Here is a 23,330-nt window from a genome sequence, read left to right on the forward strand (position 1 = left end):
GAGTGACAGGTAAATTCTGTGCTTTGGCTCTAGAGCTTTGGCAGACATATCCTAGGTATTACTCACCATACAGCATTGTCAGGATGTCAGATTAAAGCACACCCAACCTGCAAATAAAGCCATGTTTCTTTGCTGCCTGTAACTCCTTCCAGTAGTTCACTTTTTATCTCAAGATAATAAAAGCATCAAATGCTGTTTTTCTCTTTTTTTTCTAATTAGTAAAACTATGTTTACAGGGAACTGTCAGTCCCTTTCCTTCACAATATCTATTTTATTGTCTGATCAACAATACATGAGCTTTCTAACTCTAGGAGTTTACAAAAGATGGCTTTCCCTGCTAGTTTTCACATATGACAAACCTCTTTTGCTGGTGCCAGTATTAAATGATGAGTGGGTGTAATTTATTACAATAATAGGCAATTACAATAATTCAGATGGCAGACACAAAACCAATGTGCTGATCCCTAGGCTGGGCCAGCACCAAAGGATCAAACTGACAAAAACAAAGTTTCTGTTTGCACATGAGGATGTTTTAGGAATGGAAATCTTCTGGCAAAAGTTAGTTTGGAGTTTTTGATAATAACTTTTGAAGCTAAACAGATGAAATAATGGATTTCACAGGTGAACTGTTAAATGAGTGGAAAACTGGATGGGCTGTCAGGTGTAAGAACAGAGGTCCATCAGTAAGAGTAACTGGCAAACAGCTACACATGCCATTTTTCTGGTGTTAATACCAGGCCAATATTTTTAACACCTTTAGCAACAACATAGAAGAGGTACATGTAGGATGCAGGATTGTTCAACTGGGGATTGTTTCACACTGGGAGAGCAGCTGGAAGGGAACACAGCCCTACAGAGGAGCCTTAGTAGGCTGCAGAAATGGAGTGCCATGAACCTCCTGGAGCACAGCCTGAGCAAAGGATGTGTCCTACCCATGGCTGCCAGGATCCCCAGTGAGTGAGGCCCTGAGTCTGGACAGGAGGGCTGCAGTCCTGGTGGACAACAAGGCATGTGAATTTGGTGCCTGACCAGAGCCTGGGTGGTCCTTGAAAGCCAGTGGAAGGAAGTGCCTCTCCACTGCTTCATGGCACTTGATCAGGCAGCATCCCTAATTGGATTAAATCCAGGAGAATTTTTGAGAAAACAGAGATGAAATCATCACACAAACACGGTGCAGTTCTTGAACATGGTTCAGAGAGATGGTAGGGTTTCATCTTTGGAGATGAGCTGATCTAGCTTTGTGGTCAGTCATGCTTGAAGCAGATTGTTAGAACAGGGACATCTGAAGATGCCTTCAATCTGAATTTTTCTGAGCTCCTTTAATTGTATTTCAAGGACTCTTGTAGCAGGTCAAAAGTTGAAACGGAGAACTTGCTTTGACTGAATGCAGTTTCTTGTGCCATGCCCAGGAGGCCTGTGCTGACATTAGGTGGTGACTTACAAACAAGAGACCATATGCACTGACAACAGGAGGAAGACAGCCAGGGCCCAGAACACACTTCTGTCCTGCCTCTTTCTGATACTTCACGAAACCAAGGAGGAATGTGCTGAGAGAAAATAGAGGTATGAGGCAACACTGTCCCCCTGCAGCAGTATCCTAGAGAGTATACAAGACCTGTCTAAAAACCAACTTGCCAAGAGGTACCTCCAATAGGGGCTGCAGGAGACCCAATGAAAAACTTGATGCCTCATGTCCCTCATCCGCTGTGCCATCCCAAGTGATCCAGACCGGATTGCTTTGGCATAGACTTCTCCTTGCCTGTGAACACATGTGTGAGAGTGGGTAAGGGAAAATATGTGAATGCAGAGGAGTGAGAAAACCAGCTTTCTTAAAATTAAAGTGCCTTTCTTGGATCATAAAAGCTGATGCAGATAAACTGGTTGCAGAGGTGCTGAGAAGACCCACTCCCAAGAAACCATAAAGCACCAATAAAGGTGAACTAGGGCTTCCTGTGTGTGCATACAAACATTTTGATAATAGAGATCAACAGGGAGTCAATGATGTAAAACTTGGTTTGTAGCACTTCTCTAGCCTGACATGAAACAAAACTGAAACACGCATTGAAAGTAGACCTGACCTTCCTTCCTACCAGGAACACATGGAAAATTGTCTATTTCCATCATTCTTCTATGTTGCTACACAATGTTGCAGAAAATGTTGTATCAGAGCAGCATCTGAAAGGAATGAATGGAAAGCACACATGCCAATTTGACAGACACTGCTGCAGACTGAGTAATCCCGTTGGGCTGCTGATGTATATTTAGCTCTTCAATTAAAAGCAAGTCCTACACTTGGTACTCACAAGAGTGAGCCCCAGGGTCATGCAAATAATCCTCAGTATTACTCAGAAATTATTTTTTAAGACATGATTAACACATGACTGGGAGCTGCAGGCTGTGCACATAGAATCATGGAAATATTCAGGTGGTGAGGCACATCTGAAGGTCTCTGCTCCCATACCCCTTTCCAAGCTCAACTGCCTTCAAAACAAAGTCAGCTTGGTCAGTGCCTTGACCAGACGCATTTTGAATATGTCCAGCAGTGGACATCCCACCACCTCTTTTGGCCCAGTCCCAGGGCTGCACCACTGTTGTTTTATTCCTTATGAGCAAACAGAATTTCCCATGCTGCAATGTGTCCCTTTTGTCACTTATGACAAGGGTCAAAAAAGGCTTTTTAAAACAAGACATCCCTGTGAACTTCTGAGAGAAGGTTGGTAACTGTAAGTCAGTGGAAATCTGCAGTTAGGGCTTCCCTGAGACATCCCTTCTCCATGCTAGCAAAGCCTGATTCCTTCCATCTCTCCTCTCTCCATGAGGTGCACCAGACCCATTCACTATCTGCATGTCCTTGCACTGATCTCTGCCAACAAATGATGTTTGCTTCCATCCCTGATGTATACACAAGAATTGTGGCCATCCTGAGAACACAAAGATTTTTATGATGATACTGTAATGCTTCTATGGCTGTATGTACCAGTCTGTTCATACAGACTAGAACTGGTCCCTGCAATTATGGCTCATGTCCTCACCCATGTGGAAGAGGGAACAGCAGGAGCCCAAATGGGAAAGAGGTGCTGTTTGGCATGCAAGGCATTAGCAGCAGTAGTGTAGGCAGTGCAGGACCTTGTGGCCAGTTGGTGATGGACATCTGGGCTCTGGACAGGTTAGAGAATAATACTTAGAGGCAGGATTTCATTCTGGCACTTTGGCAGCACCTCCATCTGACCCCCTCCCACGTCAGTACTGACCAAATGTGTAAATAAAGCATGCTACTTTTCTGTTACATGTCCATTCTCTCCTTTATTAGTTTGACTTCTTCTCTCTTTCTCACTGCCCTTAATTTTCCTTTTACTGACAAAATGCTCTTGCATACATTCCTTCAATAGGCATTGGTCATGGAAGTCATGATGCTGTGGCTCCAAGTACTGACCAGCTACACAGAAATCTGCCTGGCTTAGGCACAGTTCCTTGCAGTATTGTCATTTGCTTTTCAGTACAGCTACAAGCTCCAGATATTAACTGTTGAGCAATGCTGCAAAATCAGTAGGCCAGAACTTTCCTAAGGACTATTCCAGCCAGCCAACAGCACAGTAATCATATCAAGTATGAATCCACATTATCATTTGAGCAGAAGTATACACACAGGCTATCTCTGTGATGCTATGAAATATGTCAGTACAACTTAATATCTGAGAAATTAAATACACTGAATTGCTAAGAGAGAAAAAACATGGTATCAGTTTTTGAAATTTCACTGAAACTATTAAGATGCAGCATATTCACTGCTCACAAGTTCACTAGCTGGGGTATGGGTGGTTTTAGCCTATTGCACTGATTTCAGGTCTTGCATTCAATATTTTAAATATCCTCATCACACTGCAGTCATGTCCTCCACCCAGCACACTGCAAAGTTATTTATTCCTGCTGAATGCAGTGTCTTTAGCCTGTTATGCTCAGGGGACGGTGACCAGACCTACATGGAACATTGTGGGGTTGTGCTCCTTCCTGTGAAGCTCTGACAGGACCAGTCCAGGCTGTAGTGGAAATGGTTTGCCCTTCATGGCCACCTTTGCAACTTCCAGCTTAGCCCCATGGCCTCTCAGAGACAGCTCAAGTTCAAGGCCTAAAATGCCAGATTCCCCAGGCAGGGCAGGCCACAGCCTGACCTTGGGTTAAAAAGTAGTTTTTTGCAGATGTCAGCTGTACTTCATGTAAGAGAACAAGCCTGAAGCAAGGTGTAGGAGTAAGGTCAAGTACACATATAAAATATACATATACAAGCATTTCTGATATCTCTGTGTGGTGCTGAGGAGCATGCAGGTGTTGCTGGTTAATCTGGAGTTTACAGGAATCATACAGAAATGAGTGTCAGATAGCCAGGGCTAGCCTGGCTGAACCCCCAGGAATGCTCCAGTATTTGTTCCTTGGCTGTACTTGTTTAGGCAAACCAGACAAAAAGTACCTGATTTAGTCTGAAGAGGGAAGCTGGTGCACAAGGCAAACATGTATGGGCAGCACTCCTGAGCAGCTTGACTTTCAAGTTTTCTGAGAGCAGTCATGCCCACAGAGTCAGTAATGAGAAGGAATTTGTTTGCTGAAAGATCTCTGAGGTGGGGGGCATTCAGACAACTGATGAATCAAGCATTTTCTGTCTGGGACAGTAAATACTTAACTGGAAAATTTAGAAAGATCGTGTTTCTGAGTTTTCAAGACCTTCTCAAAGAAAGTTTCTTTCCTGGAGTTACAAAATGAAAAAAAATACAGAAAAGAGGACAGAGCCTAGGAAACAGAGAAGCCAAAAGAGTTATGTCCCTCTGTAATGCATTGTAGCTCTGCATCACCTCTTCTAAAGCATGTGCAAGAAATGTGTAGCAACTGCCTCTGACATCCACAAGAACTGCAGAGCATGTCTGTCTCCCTATTCAATTTTATCCAAGCAAACCCCAAATTCCATTTTTCACATTAGATCTACTCACTGAGTGTTCGGTGCTTTTCTTTCCTTGGACAATCAAGCAACACAAAATGTGACCTGCATAAAAAAGTGATGAGAAAGGCAAGATTTTTACATGAAAATGTCTTTCTCAGGTTTTCCCATTGATTTGTCTGGCAGCTTTTGGATGTGAGACTGGCATCAGTATCTACCTGGAATTTTTTGACATGCAGTCTTTAGTGGCCTGGTACCTAGGCTGCTAGGATGCATCAGCATAGTTTGTTATAGCATCTTAGTGTGGAGAACTGTGGCCTTTGGAAGTCTGATCCATGTGGCAGCAGAGCAGAGGTTTCTAGTGATTTGAGCAGAAACAAGATGCTCTCAAGCACTGTAACCAGCTAAATCTTCCTATTCACTTACTAGGGTATATCTGGTGGTTCCTCCTGGAGAAGCAGTTGCAGAATATAGTCTTAGCAGTTGTTCTGTGGTTCAGGAAAGGCTGTGTCACACAGGGTATCCTACTGTATCACAGACAAAAGGTGAGTGTGACTATGGTCACAGCATATTTTGTAGTCAAGCACAGTGGAAAAGAGAAGTCCCCGAGGTCTATGTGCTCCCACTTCAGCCGACTCAAGGGCCTTCACCTCTCCAGCAGGATGCACCCGGTGTCGCCAGTGAAATGCCTGCCTAGCCAGCTGTGACAAGGAGGCTTGAACCCACACTTAACCACTCCACAGCTCACGCAAGTGGAGACTGCAAAGAGGATCTGCTGGAGACAGAGTGTTCTTAGGATGGTAATGCAGCCTGCTGCCCTGAGAGAGTGTGTCTCTTCAGAGCTAAGCACCAGCAAAGGGAGCTTGAGAAGGACAGAAATGAAAGACCAAAAAGACCTACAGGGAGTTTAAGTGGGCTCTTTTTGGGAATTACCAGTTCTCTGCAGCATATTTCCATTGATCATGATGGTGGGATGTTGGCTGGGTATCTGGGCTGCTTCTTCAGGGTGATTCACTTTCTTGATGAAAGTGGTCAGATGCAATCCTTTTGCACTTGAGTGACCCACGATGGGAGGGGCATTTAGGAGATAACTGTACAAGGAAGAAGTGTCAAAAAATGAAAGAAAATACTTTGTTGTCTGAGAGGGTATACACAGCTTAATAAATAGAAAGAGACAGAAGAGAAGGGTGCTGGGCTTGTTCAGTCTGGAGAGGAGAAGGTCAAAAGGATACTAAAAGCTGCTGTCATCCAGTCCACTGTCCCACAGGGTTACATGGGAGTATTGTTAAGGTCCATGGGGAAAAAAAGAGACAATAGGCACAGGTTGCAGCAGGGAAAATTCTCATTGAACATAATGAAGAAAACCTCTTTTGTATGACAGCAGTGCAGGTCTGGGGCATCAGAGAGGTGGTGACATCTCTCTCCTTAGAGATTCTCCAGGCAGACAGGGTAAGGCCCTGGGCAACATGACCTAGCTTTCGTGAGCACTGCTTTGATGAGGCAGTTTGGCTTAAGACCATCAGATGTAAACCTTTCTGCAATTTTTCAAGGAATCCCACAGCAATCTTTCTGAGGCATCTCTCCATCCCACGAGCAGCAACAATATGTGGCACAGGACTGTGTAAGAGGACAGAGGCTGGACCTTGGGAAGACGTAAGGATATAGGTATGTACATGTTTCCTGCTGAGGACAGAAATGCTGCACACTCCTCCTTCACTGTCCTTCCTGTGATCCCCCCAATGACTGTTACAAAGACCTCAGAAAGCAGAGCTAAGCCTTTCACCACAGGTGCCTCATGGCTGTATGTTAAAACATTATGTTATGCACACTAGTGGTGTTTGATTTCTACAGAGCAAAGCCGACATCACTGATCTTTGGAGGAACAGCCATGACACAGCAGCCAAAACAGCTTTAGATCTCAGGTGCTGGTGAGTTCTACATGCTCTGTGCAGGTGAGAAGAGGCATGAAGAACACAAACAAGGGCTCTGCAGAGCAGGAAAGGCAGCAGTGAAGTTGCTGAGCACGGCTCAGCTGGAAGTTTCCATTGACTTGGAAATGATCCGCTGAGCTTGCAGCAGGATGCTGCACTACAGGCTGCATATGGAATGAAAATCAGGAAACCTATGTAGGTTTTCTCTGCTGCAGAGAGCACAGGTAGAAGCTGTTTTCTGAACTGACTGACTGAGTATGAAACCTTGGGATACACGTGTGCTTTTGTTCCTCTGTTTAATAAGGCCCTGAGCCCACAGCTTCAGGGCAGAGATGGCCTCCTCCTGGGCTTATGTGGTGTGAAAGACACTAGCAGATGGGCCTGGCTTTCTTTGCCCCCTCAAGGAGGAACTGGGGGCAATCTTTTTTCCTGGAAGAGAAGCCCAGAAGGGGAAAAGGTAAGGCTTTAGCCAGCGCTAGCATTGCTGTACACCTCTGGAAGGATGGAGGTAAACAGACAAGTGAGAGGTCAAGCATGGCTGGGATGATCAAGGTAGGCTCTGAAGACTTATGGACATGGTCTGCAGGTAACAAGGGCTGTCACTGGCAGCATATTTCTCAATTTTGTCTTGCATGCCTGTGAGTCACCAGCAAGCTGGAGGAACAGCTCAGGCAAGGATCCCCCCACGCAGAATTGTGTGTGAGCTGTCCCTGTAAAACTGCAGAGCACAGCACCATTGGTATGTCATCTGGCAGTACCCAGTTACAACTAATTTAGTCCACTGGGAAGTGGCTCTCCATGAGTGTGGAAGGCTGAATTCAAGCTTCACTGGAAGATTTATTTTTTTTTTTCACTTTAATTAGTCCTTAAGCATTTGTTTTCCAGCTGTAAATGTTGGAAATTTGTGCAGTGTTAAAACAAATTCTTCACAGAACTTCTCAACTATTTTTAACAAAAAACCCCACACCTGAAGTTTATCTTTTAACAAAAGATTTACCATTTTTGAGAGGAACTCCCCTTTCAGCAAAGTGATGGATTACTCCCTCTCTGCCTGAGCATTTCCTGGATCTTTCTAAATGTCTGTTTCACACCTTTTCCTTGGGAGGGAAGCCAGGCAAAGTTGCAGGATATTGAGTTGAAACATGTTCGATCTCAGCCCTGTGAGACAGAAACTGGAGGAAAGGAGTTTGAGGATGATTTTGTGGTTTCCTGGGGGCAACAGACACAGGTGATACAACACTGGAGGAGAATGGGCATCAAAACACTTTCCCAGGGAGGCTTACAAAACGCTCTCTTGCAGCAGTCAGTCCTAGCCCAGTGCCTTTCTTGAGTGTCTGGAGCATCTGGCAGCTGGCAACTCTCGCTTGCAACAGCATCGACAAAAATCAGATTTTAGGACTCTTGATGTTATGCTAGCTTCTGTCTCGGGGATATTGAACTCAGAAGTCTTTATGGCACCATGTCCCACAAGAGATAAAGGAAATGGACAACAGAGAGACAGAACACAATGAGTAACAAGTCCTCTCCTGAAGTGTAGTAACTCCAAGCTCTCCTCACCTGTTTTCCCAGAGTCCTCAGGGCTGGATGCTGTCTTATCCCAGGCTGCTGCTCTGGCTGGTCACTGCAGATTTGCTGCCTGTTTCTTTCTGTGGACTCTCCTGGCACAGTGGCACAAATGCACAAAGTACTCCTTGCTGCTACAAAGTATATCAAACAGATTGTTTCACCAAGGCATATTTAGGGGTGATGACCCACCTACAAGTACTTCAGTACATTAGCTGTCTTTCCCTTTTGTCTGGTATCACAAGCACAAGCTGCCTTCTGCTGCCCAGGATTTCTTCCCTCACAACCAAAACACACCAGAAATGATGACAAGCTAAATACACTACATGTGACTGAGACCTGCCCACAAGTTCCTCTCTCTTCTTTCCAGCAAATGTCATCTGAGCTTTCGGACTTCTCTCCTTCTAGAGCCCAGAGAGCCTTTGCCAACCATCCTTATGCAAATGGAAAATTTATGCACACACCCCCATGCATGTGCATTCATTCCTTCTGCTTGCTGATAACACTCTCTGTCAGACATCTCAGTTTTTCCAGTCAAGGCCTCTGTATCCAAATGCAAACTTTTCTGGACAAATTTTGAGGACAACTGTACCTATCTATTAAATCCAGGGCTAACAAAGTGGAGCTTGGCTCCAGTCTTGTTCTGTTCCAAGTGCCATAGGCCCACTGATTTTAGGAACTCCCTCTCAAACTGAACTCCCATTGATGTTCACACTTAGGACAGCAGCATAGGGACTGTGTCCATGCACTGCAACCCAATCTCCTTTCAAATAACACTGCCTTAGCATGAAAGAAATTATGAGCTATAACTAAGTTTCAGTACTGCACTTTTCATCTCATCACCTGACATTGTTGTAAAAGTGGGCTAACTCTGTTAAGAAGATTCTATTTGACATCTCTTCTATCACAATGCATGTCTTTTTACTCACATAAACTGAGCCAAGCAACTGCTATCTGCTCTTTTCCCCACAGCATACTCCTCAGAGGCACATGGGCTCCCCACCCTTTGAAAAGAAACTGCAGGAACCATAGATAGTGCAGTGAAGTATCCAGGAGATCACACATGAAGACCTACAACAGCCCCAATGATGTATGGACCGTCCCAAAAGTGCTGAAACATCTTGACTGTGTAAGAGAGCCTGGGCTGGAGGAAGCAACACTAAGTTTCATCATCTTACCACTTGGCTCCCATCCGAAATCTGAAGCAGCCATGCAGAAATCAGGGAAATATGACTAACACAAACTTACACCCGTGAGTGATCCTGGTTTCTCATCAGTCCTGCCCAAACTTCAGCTAAAGGTACAATGTAAATAGGAGGATGATAATTATAGCAACCAAATGGCATTACCAGTCTACTTAATCTCATTTTAAGTGCCTAATAAGTATCCCTTGAAGATCTGTGATCTACTTGTCACATGGATTAAAAAGCAAGCAACTGATAAAAAATAACTCTGTGGAAAGTTCTTTTTCTGACTATTCCTGACACAGATCCAGCAGACATCTGTTCTTGGTACTTGCTCCAACGTAAAGTAGCCAAAGATCTACGTAGGAGAAGCTGCTGTTTCTTGTAAAGTTTACAGCTGATGGAAGCACAAGTGGACCAGTATCTATACAGACACACTGTGTTGTGCCTCACTTCCCACACATGGAGGATGCACCACTGTCAGCAATTTTTGGAGAGAAGGGACTCACTGAAATGCATAAGAAAGATTCAGTGGAACCACTTCAGCCCACAGGCGAGCCATGGGAGTGGGTGTTCCTCTCTGAGCAGCTCTAAATTAAGAGAGGATCATGGATGGACTCTTCATTACTAATAGACCAGCCCACTTGTAGCAAGAGTACAATGGTGGTGGGATTATGACCAGAAACCACATCCCTCCACATTTTGAAGGAATTGGCAACTAAAGAGTTTTTGAAGAACAGTTTTTACAACACCCTACCTGAGAGGAGGTGCACCCACCTCACCCTGCTTCTCCTGAACTCTCTTCTCCCTGTGAAGAGAACACTTATTCTCAGCATGCAAATATCTAGGGAGGGCAACTTTCTGACTGTGCAAGGCAGCAGGTGAGCCAGACTATTTATTTCACTTCATTTGGACCAAAAGGAAACCTTCCCCTTCCTTTCAGAGAGTTGTGGGTTTTTTCATTAATCAAAAAAAAAAAAAAAAAAGCAAAAACAACTAAACAAACAAAACAGTTCAGGGTCAGTTTCAAACTGAAAGCTTGTCATGAAACAAGAAAGCAAAGGAATTACTTCAGAAAATGTAAAAATGTGTTGTTTCTACTTCCAGGAACTTTTACTCCCCTCTTTTCAATTAAAGCTGTTTGTCAGTTTGGATCAAATTCAAGAAATAATTTAGTTTCCCACCAAAGCACACCTTTACAGTCCGAGGCATGCATCTGGAAACTCCCTGCTTGTCTGACATCATGGTGCTCCTGTGTACAGCAAGGGGGCTGTTTATGAGCATTCCTATATGTGGTGCTAAAAGGACCAGTTTTGACTGTGGTACTGGATTACCAAACCCACCTGCTTCAGCTAGAGCACACCTTCCAGAAAGAGCCAGTCTGAATCTGAAGACTACATAATTAAATTACTGATGAACTAGTAACCAAGATCAACAGTCTTAGTGCTTGCTGACAGACTACTGTTTTAAAAATATAAGAAATCCCTAAGCAAACAGTGCAGAGTTGTTATCAGATTTGGAGATGTGTAACTTTGAAGTTTAGGAGGAATTGTTTTGCTTGTGTGCAGAGACCATAACAAGTCCCTTAAGCCCCAGGTGGCAGAGCCAAATCTGGATAGCACTTACCAACAACGTGAAGGTCCCACCAACACTGGCACCAGAATTACAGGCATACTATGAACAGCCTCCAATGAGTATTGCTGGAATTAAAAAAGAAGATAAGTGGAAAGAACATGACAATCAGTAGCTTTTTGAAATAAAACACGGAGAAGGAAGAGCCCTGCTTCCCAGCTAAGGCCTTGCTTCATTTTAGTGTGCTATATTCAGCTCCTGTATAGACATACTGACAATCCTGATGATGCTTGTGATTAATCATTAATACAACCCTTAAGAGGCTGAGCTGTGAGATGAGACACATTAGCCAGGGTACAAACACAAAACATAAATGTGGGACAAGTACAGGGCACAAGGAGCTCAAAAAACAGGAGGAAGATACCTTTGCTCATTTGGTAAGTCTAAATAATTGTCTGCTAGTTTTCACAGATATTTCAGAAAGGAAAGCTTTAAAGAGAAAAATTAGGATAAATTTAAGGAGAAAATTGAGCAACACAGCGAAAACCTGTGAATAAAGCACTGAGAAAGGGAAATTACGTTTAACCAGTGGAATGGATGGAGATAACAAAAACGTTTGCTTCTTCTTATCAAATGCAGCTCCTAACAGGAAACCTTATTTCAGGTTAATGCAGTCAGACATTTTAGAGTCAGTACAGGAAAACTACGTTCACAGTTATGGGCATGTCTGTGGGAAGATCTTGCAAGGTTGGCTGGTTGCTTTTAAGGGGTAGGATTTTAATTTTATACCTTGTGAAAATCACGAAGTTGACTGAAGCCAAAATTCACAGATGGGAGGGAAAAAGACAGCAGTCTGCTCTTGAGGGAGGATTATTCTGTCACACAGGACACAATAGAGACCTCTTCTTTTACTACTTTAACAAGTTTTGCTTCATGCTGGCATTCCTGCTTCAGAAAGGCACTGTCATGGGAAACGGATTCTGCCTGGAGACCAGACATTGTTCAGGATATCCCTTCCACCTCCGCGTGCTATTCAGCATTAACACAGCCGTAAGCAAAGCCCTGAGACTATTGAAATTTCTTTCTTCATCTCCCTCTTTCTCTTTGACAAATGTGTGACAAGGATGCAATTGTTTGAAAGCCCAGTGATGGAGAAAACAGAGAGCGAAGCCTTCAGACGTGCCTCAGTGATTTAGAAGCCTTCCCCCAAGACTTGTGAAAAAGGTCACGGGAGGTCTTCCATAGGGTTCAGCTTCCCAGCAGGACTCTGGATGCCAATGTAAAGGCACTTAAATTCCTTTAACAGCTGACCCCTTTGTGGATGTTCCCACCTAGGATTATCCTGGCTCCTGGGTTGAAGAATAGCCCTTAGCCAACTAATGGATCACAGGCCCTTCCCTTTGAATATCTGCAGTTTGTGTTGGGTAATCGCCCATCCAGCCAGCAGGAAGTTGTTTCTTCGTTAAAATGACAAAAGCTTTTGAACGATGAAGATAAGAGCTCTTCTGATGAATCATGGGCAGGGCTGGTTTGGGAAATATTGTTTCATGTTACCCAGAAGTTACTCAGCAGCTTGCCAGTAATGTAGCCTGAGCGCAGCCTACGAAGCTCAGGCGTTGATCTGTGCATACATTCCCCTGTCAAAGCCCAGCCCAGCCCTAAACCAGGCCTTTTCCCCTGCAGCTGTTGAGGCACAGGGTGCCCGAGGTACTCCTGGTGTGAGCAGACATGGGCAATGGAGAGCCCAAGAACACGTCTGCAGTGGAAATTTCCACGGACAACCCTCTCCCCAGGGTACTCCTGGTCTGCCTCCTAAAGGGAGAGCATTCTCACTCCTAAACCCAGCACTCCTAAACCCATGCACTGGGCCCCCATGCCAACTCCTTCTCTGCCCACAGACAATCCTTCCCACCTTCCCCCCTTCACAGAGCAATTCCTCTCCTCCAGGCTACAAGTTGCCCTCTTAGTGGGAGGGCATAAGGAGGTGGTGTCAGACCCCCTTCCATTAAGGCTAAGCTATTTAAAGATCAGTGGGCCAGAAAGAGGGACCAAGGGTCAGCATCATTGCTCAGAGGAGTATTTACATATTTCATGCACTGGCGGTTTCATTTACAGAACTCCACAAGTCCTTTGAGCAAGCTAGGCACAATGCATCTCTTCTGGCAGGGGCAGCTGTGACTGCCAGGTGACCCCTCAGAGCCCTTGCTATTTTGACTATGACTGGAGGTCCTGCCAGAAAGAGGCAGGAGTTCCTCCAGGCCCAGAGCAGCGCACAGTACAGCCCATGGTGGAGTGATCTGGCTCCTCTGCTGTGGACACTGGCCTGCCTGGTCAGGAGGATGGTGATGGCCAATGCAGAACAGCCACTCCTGTACTCCTCCAGCCACTTCAGGGACTGAGCACCTGCCATCAGTGCCACTGTGATCTGTGAGTGCACAGAGCAGTGCTAGCTGCTGACCCCCATGCTTGCTAAATGCCAAGAGCTGAACTGTTGCTGGACTCATCCTTTTGCACAGTGGTGTGCATTTCTTGGTGCTGCTGCTGATCTGGTCAGCCCCCTCTGCCCTGGGTCCACATGGACCCCAGGGCCCACAGGACCTGCCATCAATCCCAGCTACCCACAAGGCCAGCAGCCCTGGCAACCCAAGTGTCTTCCTGTGCTTTTCCTGCAGGTGTGGGGGGAGATGCCTGTGGGCTGCAGGTGCCAGGCACCCCCAGTGAACTTGCTCTGAGCACTGGGAGCAGCTGGTCTTTCCCACCTCAGCTCCAGGACTTCAAATATTGGTAATGTGCTCTCGGTCTGCCCAAGAGCTGCCCTGCACCATAGCACAGAGTTATAGCTGCCTGGGAGCAGTGACATGCCCACAAGCTCCATGTGCTTCCATCACTGGACCAAGAGAGTTATTTGAGCAGCAGGCATACATCCCAAGTCCTTTCATAAACCTCTGCACCAAACCTCCTACTCTGACTCAGAATAAAACCAGAAAGAAATGTCTTTCTGCGGCCTCTCTCCCTAAGTGACCTCTCCTGAAAGTGCTCTAGGCTTCCAAAACAAACAAATGAAGGAAAAAAAAAATAAAAAAAATGGAATATGATGAAAAAAAAAAAAAAAAAAAAAAGAAAAAAAAAAAAGAGAAGAACCTCAGGCACCATTTAGGAAAGTACTGTGTCTTCCTCCGGCACTGTGCCATCTAGGCACAGCTCAATGCCTAGAAGGCTGGGAAAGGTTCTGGGAGAAAAGTCCGCTGTGCAGGAACATTCTAAGGGCCTGAGTGGTAATGAATCAGTGGTGAGGTTTGGATTCAGATGTTTCTCACCTAGAACCTGCCCAATTGCAGACCATCTAGGGGAAAGACAAGGGAATCCATTTTCCCTGATTCACGGATGTAAGGGGATGTAAGGAGGCAGCTCAGTCCAGCTGCTCCTGTCACTAGCAAGTCCCAGGCCCACCTGTGCTGGTTGGTATTCCAAATTCACAGCACAGGTCAGGTTGGAAGGGACCACAGTGGGCCACATGGTCTAACCTCACTGCTCAAGGGGCAGGGTGATCCCAGAGCACACGGCCATGTGCAACAACTTCTGTCTGTATTTCAAGGAAAGGAGAACCACAGTTTCTGCTATCCATCCATGATAGAGTCTGCTGTGGCTTTTCTGTGCCCTCAGTGTTTCCTTTCTTCTCTTCCCAGCTCCTTCTGCAGGCTCACCTGCCCCCAGGTCTTTGCAATGCAGAAGGACTGGAGGTGGACTCACACAAATGAGCCAAGCCTGCAGCTTTCTATCTCGTAGGATCTCTAAACAATTAGCTGGGATTTTGCCTTGGTGTTTAGCTTCCCAGACAGGAGCTGGGCAGCTTGGAGATCTCATATGGCTACATCAAGCAGGAGTAAAGGGAAGCTCTGAGATTTAGGGTCCCAGCATATTAAATGCTGGACTAGTTCCTAAGTCTCTGCTTCATGCAGCAGGACAAGCTATCTTCTGGGTTAGCCACTGGCAAAGCTGGGTGCTGCCAGGAATGTGGTGAACTGCCCATAAGGGGAGAGGATCCCCAGTCATCGCAGAGGGGTCTGGCAGCTCCTCCAGGCAAGGAGAAGGAAAAAAAATCAAAGCAGAGGTGCCAGAAAAGATATTGCTGTGTACCTGCATGAGGCCAAATGCCTTCACCTAGTGCACACAGCTCCTGCCCCAACAAGGAGGTTGAGCAATAACCTGGAATTTATCAGGAGTTAAGTCCCAGTTACCAAACGCAGGTTGCATGGGGCCAGCATGTGGGTGCAAACCCTCTTTACGCTCTGTTTGCCCTCGTTCTGGCGCTGACCCTGCCATGAGCTCATTGGAAAGCAGCTTTGTGCACAGCAGCCGCACGAGATACGCTTCTTTCCACACCCAGCCCTGGCCCTGGAGACTCATGCAGTGCTGAAACACCCCTCACTCGGTGGGGAGGTGAGGCAGCCCCATCTGACTGCCCTGCAAGCTGTGTGATGCCTGGTGCTAGAGAAGCTTGGGACCAGAAAGACAACTGTGGTCAGTCTCTGGAGCAAGCAACGTGGGGAGAGGCTGAACTCTGTGAGGGAATCAGTTGGAGTGAGCATTGTATGTGGACTGAGATTTATTTTGGATTTGCCAGATGGCCTTAGAACAGCAATGTGAACTAGCATGGCTTTCCTGGCCACAGTTACACCCTCTTTGCCAGAGGGGTGTTGTAGGAAAGGGTACACAGCAGCACACACCTCCTGATGCCACAGAGATGGTTCCACAGCATCTATGCTGACAGCTGTGCCAAGCAGCTGGATGTAAGAGGGAGGGGAGAGAATACTCAAGCTCCAGAGCATTGATGAAAAAACCCATTTCCCCATAACCACTGCCCAGCTCAATCTGTAGTGGCAGAGGACTACAGAGACAGAAATTGGCCACAGAAACTGGCAGAATGTACTAGGAGAGGAGTCCAAGCCTGCCAACAGTGCCTTCACCTGAGCTCCTCTGCTCTCGGGGGATGCTGCTTCCACCCCTACCATGCAGCATGCAAGGACACTGCTCCAGTCCAGGCTCTCTGTATCTCCCGCCTTCAGACTCAGGGGTCATGGCGCTGTCGGAGCTGCCAAAACCCACCCTTTTTTTCAGGCTGTATCAGACCGAGGGTTTCAGGTTACGGTGGGAGGACATTCCTCCGGCACCACATTCCTTGCAGGTCTAATCCTCGGGAGAATGTGCCGCCGGCATGCACAGCAGCCCCAAGCTGTGCCAGAGGCCCGGCCAGAGGCACAGCCGGGCCTGAGTTGGACTGGCCTGAGCCCGGCCCAGCCCCACCAGGCCATGCATGGATTCACAGCTCTAGCGAGCCCCGTCCCGTTTGCTGCTGCCAGAGACCTTTTTGCAGCTCAGATGTGCCCGCAGCGAAGTTTAAAGAGCAGCAAGACACAAACTGCTGCTGCCACAGGGACCCCGGTGTTTCACTGCCTGCCGGGCATAACCACCCAGAGGTCAAGCAGGTCTCAGCTGGTCTGTCCAGAAAGGTCAGCTGGTTTTCTCCCATCTTGTAGAACAGGACTTGCATCTACTGAAAAGCTGCCACACTCCTGCCAATGTTCTGGGTATTTCAGAAGTATCTTCCTTTAAAACTTAGTTTTTATCCTCATCTAAATACAACTCTCCTGCAAGTGTCTCATCTCTGCTAACAAGTGGCAGAGGCTGGGATGGAAAAGTATCTTCCTCTCTTTGACTGCCTGATGCTTTAGGTCCTTGCTGTAACACAACAACATTTTTATTTTACAAGGTGAAATGCTATAAATAATAATGGAAAAATTACTTTCTGCAATCCACACCCTGGAGGTCTCTTGAGCTACTGATCTGCAATTTGGTGGAAGTGTCTGCAAAGATACTAGGTGAAGAAAGCAAGCTAAAGTTGTTAAAATACTTGTGAAAGGATGCAGAGGGAAGTTATTTTTATGTCTACTATAGCTTTTAGAAATCCAACCTTCCTGTCCTATGCCCAGATATTTAGGCTGGGCTTGTGTTTTCACCCCAACTACTCTACCGTTCTTGCTGGAGAAATCTGGTTGAAAATTACCTTAAACCTTTGTCAAAATTCCAGTGCTTCTCTGTTTGGACTTGGCCAGTGTAATCCTGGCTAAAAAAAATGCATAAAATATTTCAAAGTCCAACTTTGAAAGGACAGCCATTGCTTTATTTGTGTTTAATTAAAAATAATAATGAAATAATAGTAATTGTTTTCCAGACCCATGGTAATTAGCAATCCAACCTACAGGTCCCATGGGAAAGAGCCTTAGTTTCTTAGCGTGCTTGAATATTGACTTGCTCTAGACATTGCCAAGGTTTTGAATTCAGCAATTTGTTGGGAGGGGGTTTCCAACTTCAACTTCGTAGCAATTTAATTGTCATGCTCCAAACCACAGAGTTTTACTACAACCTCCATTTCCCTTTGTTTTACCTGAACTTCTCATCTTGCTCTGCAAATCCTATGCCAGAATGAGTCATTCCTGCAGGATTAGCTCTGATTTTTCAACTCCTCTTTCAGTGTTGCCCAGACTAGTTCTGAGGAGAAAAAACTTGACACGCCCCATTCAGGATGTGTAAGAAGTGAATGAAAGAAATTACCTTCAGTGCTCAGCTATTTGCACTGAACCAGCAAAAACCACCCCATCTCTCCACTGCAGCCGAGCCCTCAGCACGGCACAGTGTCACTGACAGGACTGGGCTGGCAGCTCCAGCCAAGGGGATGCACCAATGCCCCGGTCCTTTGGGTTGTTCCCTCTCGGCACTGTCCACGGAGGGGTGTTGGTTTGCTCCAGACCCCAGGGGAGTGTCCCGAGAATGACCTACGAGGGTCCCCAGGAAGGAATGGGGGCACCACGTGCTGCCCATGGGGTGCACATGGTTTTGCTCTCTGAGCATCGGGGAGGCTGCACTCAGCCCAGCTGTGCTGTCCTGCCTTTAGGGTGGAGGCACCTCAGGAGGCCCCCTCTCTCTGCTGACTGCAGATGTCAGTCCTGTACCTCCTGTGTTTAGCACCCTGTCCAGACCAGAGGTCTTCTGCTCACTTACTAGAAGCAGATCTTAGCCTGTCCCTGTCCTCAGACTTTTTCTTATGTTCACATCAAAATAAACACTTCTTACAGGAAGAAAAATTATTTTAAAAAATTATTTCCACATTTAATTTTCCACCTCTCCCTTGTTCTCTGTTTTTTTAAGTAATAGAGACACACACTCTGTTGTGGTTTAACCCCAGCCTGCAACCCCTGCAGCTGCTCACTCACTCCCCCCGGTGGGATAGGGGGGAGAACTGGAAGAGCAAAACCAAGAAAACCGAGACAGAGACGGTTTAATAGGTAAAGCAAAAGCCACACACACAAGCAAAGCAAAACAAGGAATTAATTCACCGTTTCCCACGGCAGGCAGGTGCTCAGCCATCTCCAGGACAGCAGGGCCCCATCACGCCTCATGGTGACTTGGGCAGACAAGCGCCATCCCTCCGAACCTCCCCCCGCCTCCTCCTTCTTCCCCCAGCTTTTTACACTGAGCATGACACCATATGCCATGGGATATCCCTTGAGTCAGTTGGGATCAGATATCCAGGCTATGTGCCTCCCAACTCCGTGTGCACCCCCAGCCCCCTCTCTGGTCCGGCAAAGGCTTGGGCTCTGTGTAAGCCCCGCTCAGCAGCAACAAAGACATTCCTGTGTTACCAACACTTATTTCAGCGCAAATCCAAAACATAGCCCCGTACTACTTTTTCACACCGTTTTCACACCATTGAAAAAATTAACTCGATCCCAGCCAAAACCAGGCCACTCTCACACAGCAAATATTGCATTGTCTCGCAAAAAAGGGGAGGGAATCTCAAAATGATGCCAGTCTGCTTCCCTTTCCAGGTCCAAAACATCAAGTGATCCTGGAAGTGATTGTTAAATCACTTGGAAGATCCGTTTTTTGATAATGGTCCAGCACGGTCGGCAAATCTGTGATTTGCATATGAATACCCAAACTGCGTACGCAAAACTATCAGAGACAGCTGGAAGAAAGAAAACCTGAACACCTGGCATTTTGAAAAGTCCCGTGTTTGTGTTCTAAGATCACTTTCCTATCTCATTGACTCGAGCTGATTTGACAGAAACGCCTGTTTTTACCACAGCAACATAGAGAATTGCAAAAATGACAAGATTTATTCTCCAAGAAAAACTTAAAGCATGGTTATACTCCCAGTTAGATCAGCTTGTTCTGGGCCATGACCAAGCCAAATTTTAAAAAGCCTGACAGACAGAGATCCCACTATCTCTTTGGGAAAAATGTCCCATAGGATAGTCTTCACAAGAGAACTACAAACTGGTCACAAAACAAGTAAGACTGTCCAAAATCAGCGATTTCTGAAACTTTTTGCTGTCTCAGAAATACATGCAGTGCACTGCCAATTTTTATTAGCAGCACAAAACTTAAAAACACTCATTTCTTACCAGATTACCACGACCTACACACTTTTGCTTAGAGGTATTGCCTCAGGCTAATGCTGGGCAGATGCTTATCTAGTGTAAATCCCCACAGATCTGTTAACTTCAGCAGGATGCCAGCTATTCACTGCCTTTTCAGTCTTGTTTAAAAAAAGCCTGAATTTGAGAAATAACCCATTTTTTTCATTGGGGAGAGACATTTTTGTTACAGGCTCAAGCAAAACTCCAGCAGATTTCGGAAGGTACTTGTAAATAGGGCATTACTTGGTAATTACCATGGTGATTGCTAAAGGGTCAGAGAGAGGCAATGAGAACAAAGGGGCCTGGGGGAAAAAAAACAGGGCCTCTTTGTAAAAGTATTCAGATTTTGTCAGCCAGTGCCAATAAGCTCGAACTATCCCCACTTTACACTTTGTTTTTCAAATAAAGACTATTTACATCCCTCAGGCATGGAATTACGGCGGGGTAGCGCTGAGTCCTAGGGATCCCCCATCAGCTCAACCCCCGCGGGCTGAACGCACCGCGGCAGAGGTACAGCTCACCCTACTGCCAGGCGTGGTTTAACATCAGCGCTGCACTCGGGCACACCGCTCGCACACAGCGCTGCGCCTTTTGTGTCTTTTTAGTGCAACTTCTCTTCCCTCGATCACTGCTTGACGCGCACCCCCCCAGCCTGAGCATCCACCTGGCTGCACCCAAGGCCAGGAAAGAGCCCGAAATGCCACTCAGCTTTATCTGGGAGCTATTTTCGAGCCGGGGGTTTTGTCTCCAGCCGCAGGGCCACGTTGTGGCCGTGCCTTTGTCTCTCCCCGCAATCCCTGCTGCAGGCTCTGATCCCATGTCTTTGCTCCCCAGCTCCACCTCTGACCTGCTTTGTCGCTACGGGCTTCCCCAGAAAACCCCGAGGAAGAGTCAGAAACTTGGCACACAAAAGGGCTGGGTGTCTTAACCTACTGAAACGGCTTATTTTTGTTGATCGAGTAGAGTCATGCAAAGTGTACTCAAGCTGCAGTTTCCAGGGAAGGGCAACAAGTGTTTTGTTTAATAATGCTCAGTAATACAGTGATTTTCCTTGGTTTAAAGAAAAAAATAAGGACCAAAAAAGCACTTTTTTGTGGTCCGTGCAGACCAGTCCTAGAAAGCTGTGACATTACTTTTCATGTTTTTTTGCTCTCAGTGATGCTGAGAGTCTTTGATTCCAGACCGAGACCCAGAGGAGGCGAAACTTAGATGAGCTTTTTTCTGTCTACCCGTACAAGATTCTCTCCGCAAAACAAACCTCCCGACTAGTGTTCCAGCAAATACTCTTCCAGCTCCACCCCCAACCCTTCCTCTCCACATTCCTTGCTTTTCCACGGTACTTCTCCTCCTCTTTCCCCTCCTTCATGTGTTCCCAGTCTTACCCCACTGCTCCCATGCACTAGCTCCCAACACCCTTTGCTCCCCTTTGTCTCCCTCCTTGGCTGATGCATTGTCTGACCACGAGTAAAGTGCTCTGCAAGGACTGCAGCGCGGAGCATGTCTTGGGACAGGGAATCGGTTAGTAAATTGCAGGGCATCGTCACTGCAATTTGTTAGAGTTTTAAATACCCGTATTTGGATGAAACATGAAGAACACTGCCAACAAAGAACACCAAGAAATTTCTCTCACCTGCACTAGGAAATTTACAGCTTGACTCTACAATTTGGCCAAAATAACCTGTCCCCTCTCCATCCCATGCTTAAGTGTGAGTTAGAAAAAGCCATTGTCTGGGACAATGTGGTTCTGTCTGCAACAAAGCAAAAAGAAAATAAACAATACTTCTTTTCACATTGCTTATTGAAGTAAAGGAAGATATTTGCAAATGTATTTTGTTCACATTATGGCAAATAATTAGATAATTATATTTAAATAATTAGTTCCCCATTTCCAAAGCAAGCAATTAATAATTCCCTCTAGACTGTTGTATTCTATAATTTTCTATCAAGCATCAGGTTTCACTAGTAGCTGCAAAGAGGGCTGAATTCCTATTGTGGCAAATAGTAATTTGTCTTTTAAAAGTTTGTGATCAGGTGACACTTCCTATCCACAAACCTCAGGGTCTTTCTGACCCTGTGGGCCCTCAGTAGGAGCTTTTGTCAGACACCAGTGACACCTGTTGTGAGCCAGCAGAACAGACTGGTCCCAGAAGGGTACCTGGGAAATACTGAGTAGGAGATGTTCACCCTGCCAGACATTCAGCCTCTCAAAACTCTTGAATGACTGCCCAAATAGGGCATTTGATAGGCAAAACAGAAAGAACTTATTTCCATGCCAACCGTGTCTGACGGCTATCCAAAGATACCCATCCAAAAGATTTTCATGAGGTGCTGAAATTCACAGGCTTCAGGGGAGCAAGAGCCATGCAAACTTCCTAACACCTGTACACCAAAAAAACCCCAAAAAACCAAAAAACAACAAAACAAAACAAAACCAAAAATAAAACCAAAAAAACACACAAAAAACCCCAACAAAAAAACCCCCACAACCAAACAAAAAAACCCCAAACCAAACCAAAACAAAAAGCATAGCAAGTGATTTTCAGCTTACAGAAGAGCATGATTCTGCTTTGCATGTTTCTAGAAAAGCTAGCTCCTCCTTTTTGAAGCATCTGATGGATCTGCATTACTCCCAATGATATCTTGGTGGTGCAAAGGCAAGAATGGGCAGCTTATTATCTTGGAAACTAGCTCCATATTCTCCTCTGGCAGGAGAACAAATGAATGTGTCATGGCCCATCCAGCTCAGGCTGCATCCACACTGCTTCCCCCAGGAAGGTGCCTGCTCCTGGCTGCCCACATCACACGTGGTGTTTTCTATCACTTCATTTTGTGGCTCCATGTCTTAGCTAAATGAGGCTCTCGCTGCCAGTGCGCACAGCAAGTTTCCATGTTTAACTGTTTAGGAGTGCTGGCACAGACCTTGGTTTGCCTGACAAGCTGTGCTCCTCAGGAAAATCAGTACAGAGTGTACCTCACTGCAAGAGTCCCTCCTGGCCCGTGTCCACCACTCTCTGGAGCCTCTGCAGCAGAGCCCCACTGGGGCTAGCACATAGGGCATGGCTGCCCCAGGGCACCACTCACATCTTACCTTTGCTGGGCTTTCTGAGCTTCCCAGCAGTCCCATGCTCCCGTTTGTGGTGGTTCCTCTAGGCTGGGGCCTTGCCTTTTCCTATGTTAGCTACCCCCTCTAGTTCAGCACTACCATTGCCCCAGAGCACCAATCCTGCACATCTCCCAGGCTACTGGAGATGCTTTTGCCTTTACACAGTTCACATCTAATTCCTGAGTGGGGCAGGGTCCCAAGGGAATGTCAGAGGTTGTGTTCTGCTCTGAGAGAGCCTGCCCTGCCCATCTGCTCCTGTTGCAGCTCACCTGCTGCAGATCCTGTTTCCCTCCAAGAGCTGGGTGAGCTGCTGGGCTGTCAGGCAAGCATGCTCAGTGCCCTTTCCAGGTGGAATCATGCTGGATTAAGGCTAAGACTGCCCATAGCTCTTGCCCCAGTTTCTGGCCCAAGACATAGCCTATTTTAAAGCCACCATGATATTTTGGATTTTTCTACAGAAGAATGAGCACAACAGCTAACCCAAGTCTCCCACAAGGACCTGGCTATACCTGTGTGATTCTCTCAGCATGCAATCCTTTCTCCCTTGCAGCCCCAAATTCCCATAGAAAA

The 23,330-nt window shown here is 46.2% G+C and overlaps 1 long non-coding RNA gene across 1 annotated transcript; it reads right to left on the reverse strand.

Annotated features, from left to right (window-relative positions):
- Positions 1-1,338: 1,338 nt before the first annotated feature.
- On the reverse strand, positions 1,339-21,599 carry LOC306814637. The gene is made up of 5 exons (XR_013777218.1): positions 21,288-21,599; positions 11,232-11,305; positions 10,363-10,413; positions 8,416-8,516; positions 1,339-1,759 (listed from the first exon to the last, which is right to left on the reverse strand). It is a non-coding gene; the product is annotated as an uncharacterized lncRNA (long non-coding RNA).
- Positions 21,600-23,330: the final 1,731 nt, after the last annotated feature.

The sequence above is a fragment of the Erithacus rubecula genome, assembly GCF_903797595.1.
Source record: "Erithacus rubecula genome assembly, contig: SUPER_Z_unloc_1, whole genome shotgun sequence".
In the NCBI taxonomy this organism is placed as follows: domain Eukaryota; kingdom Metazoa; phylum Chordata; class Aves; order Passeriformes; family Muscicapidae; genus Erithacus; species Erithacus rubecula.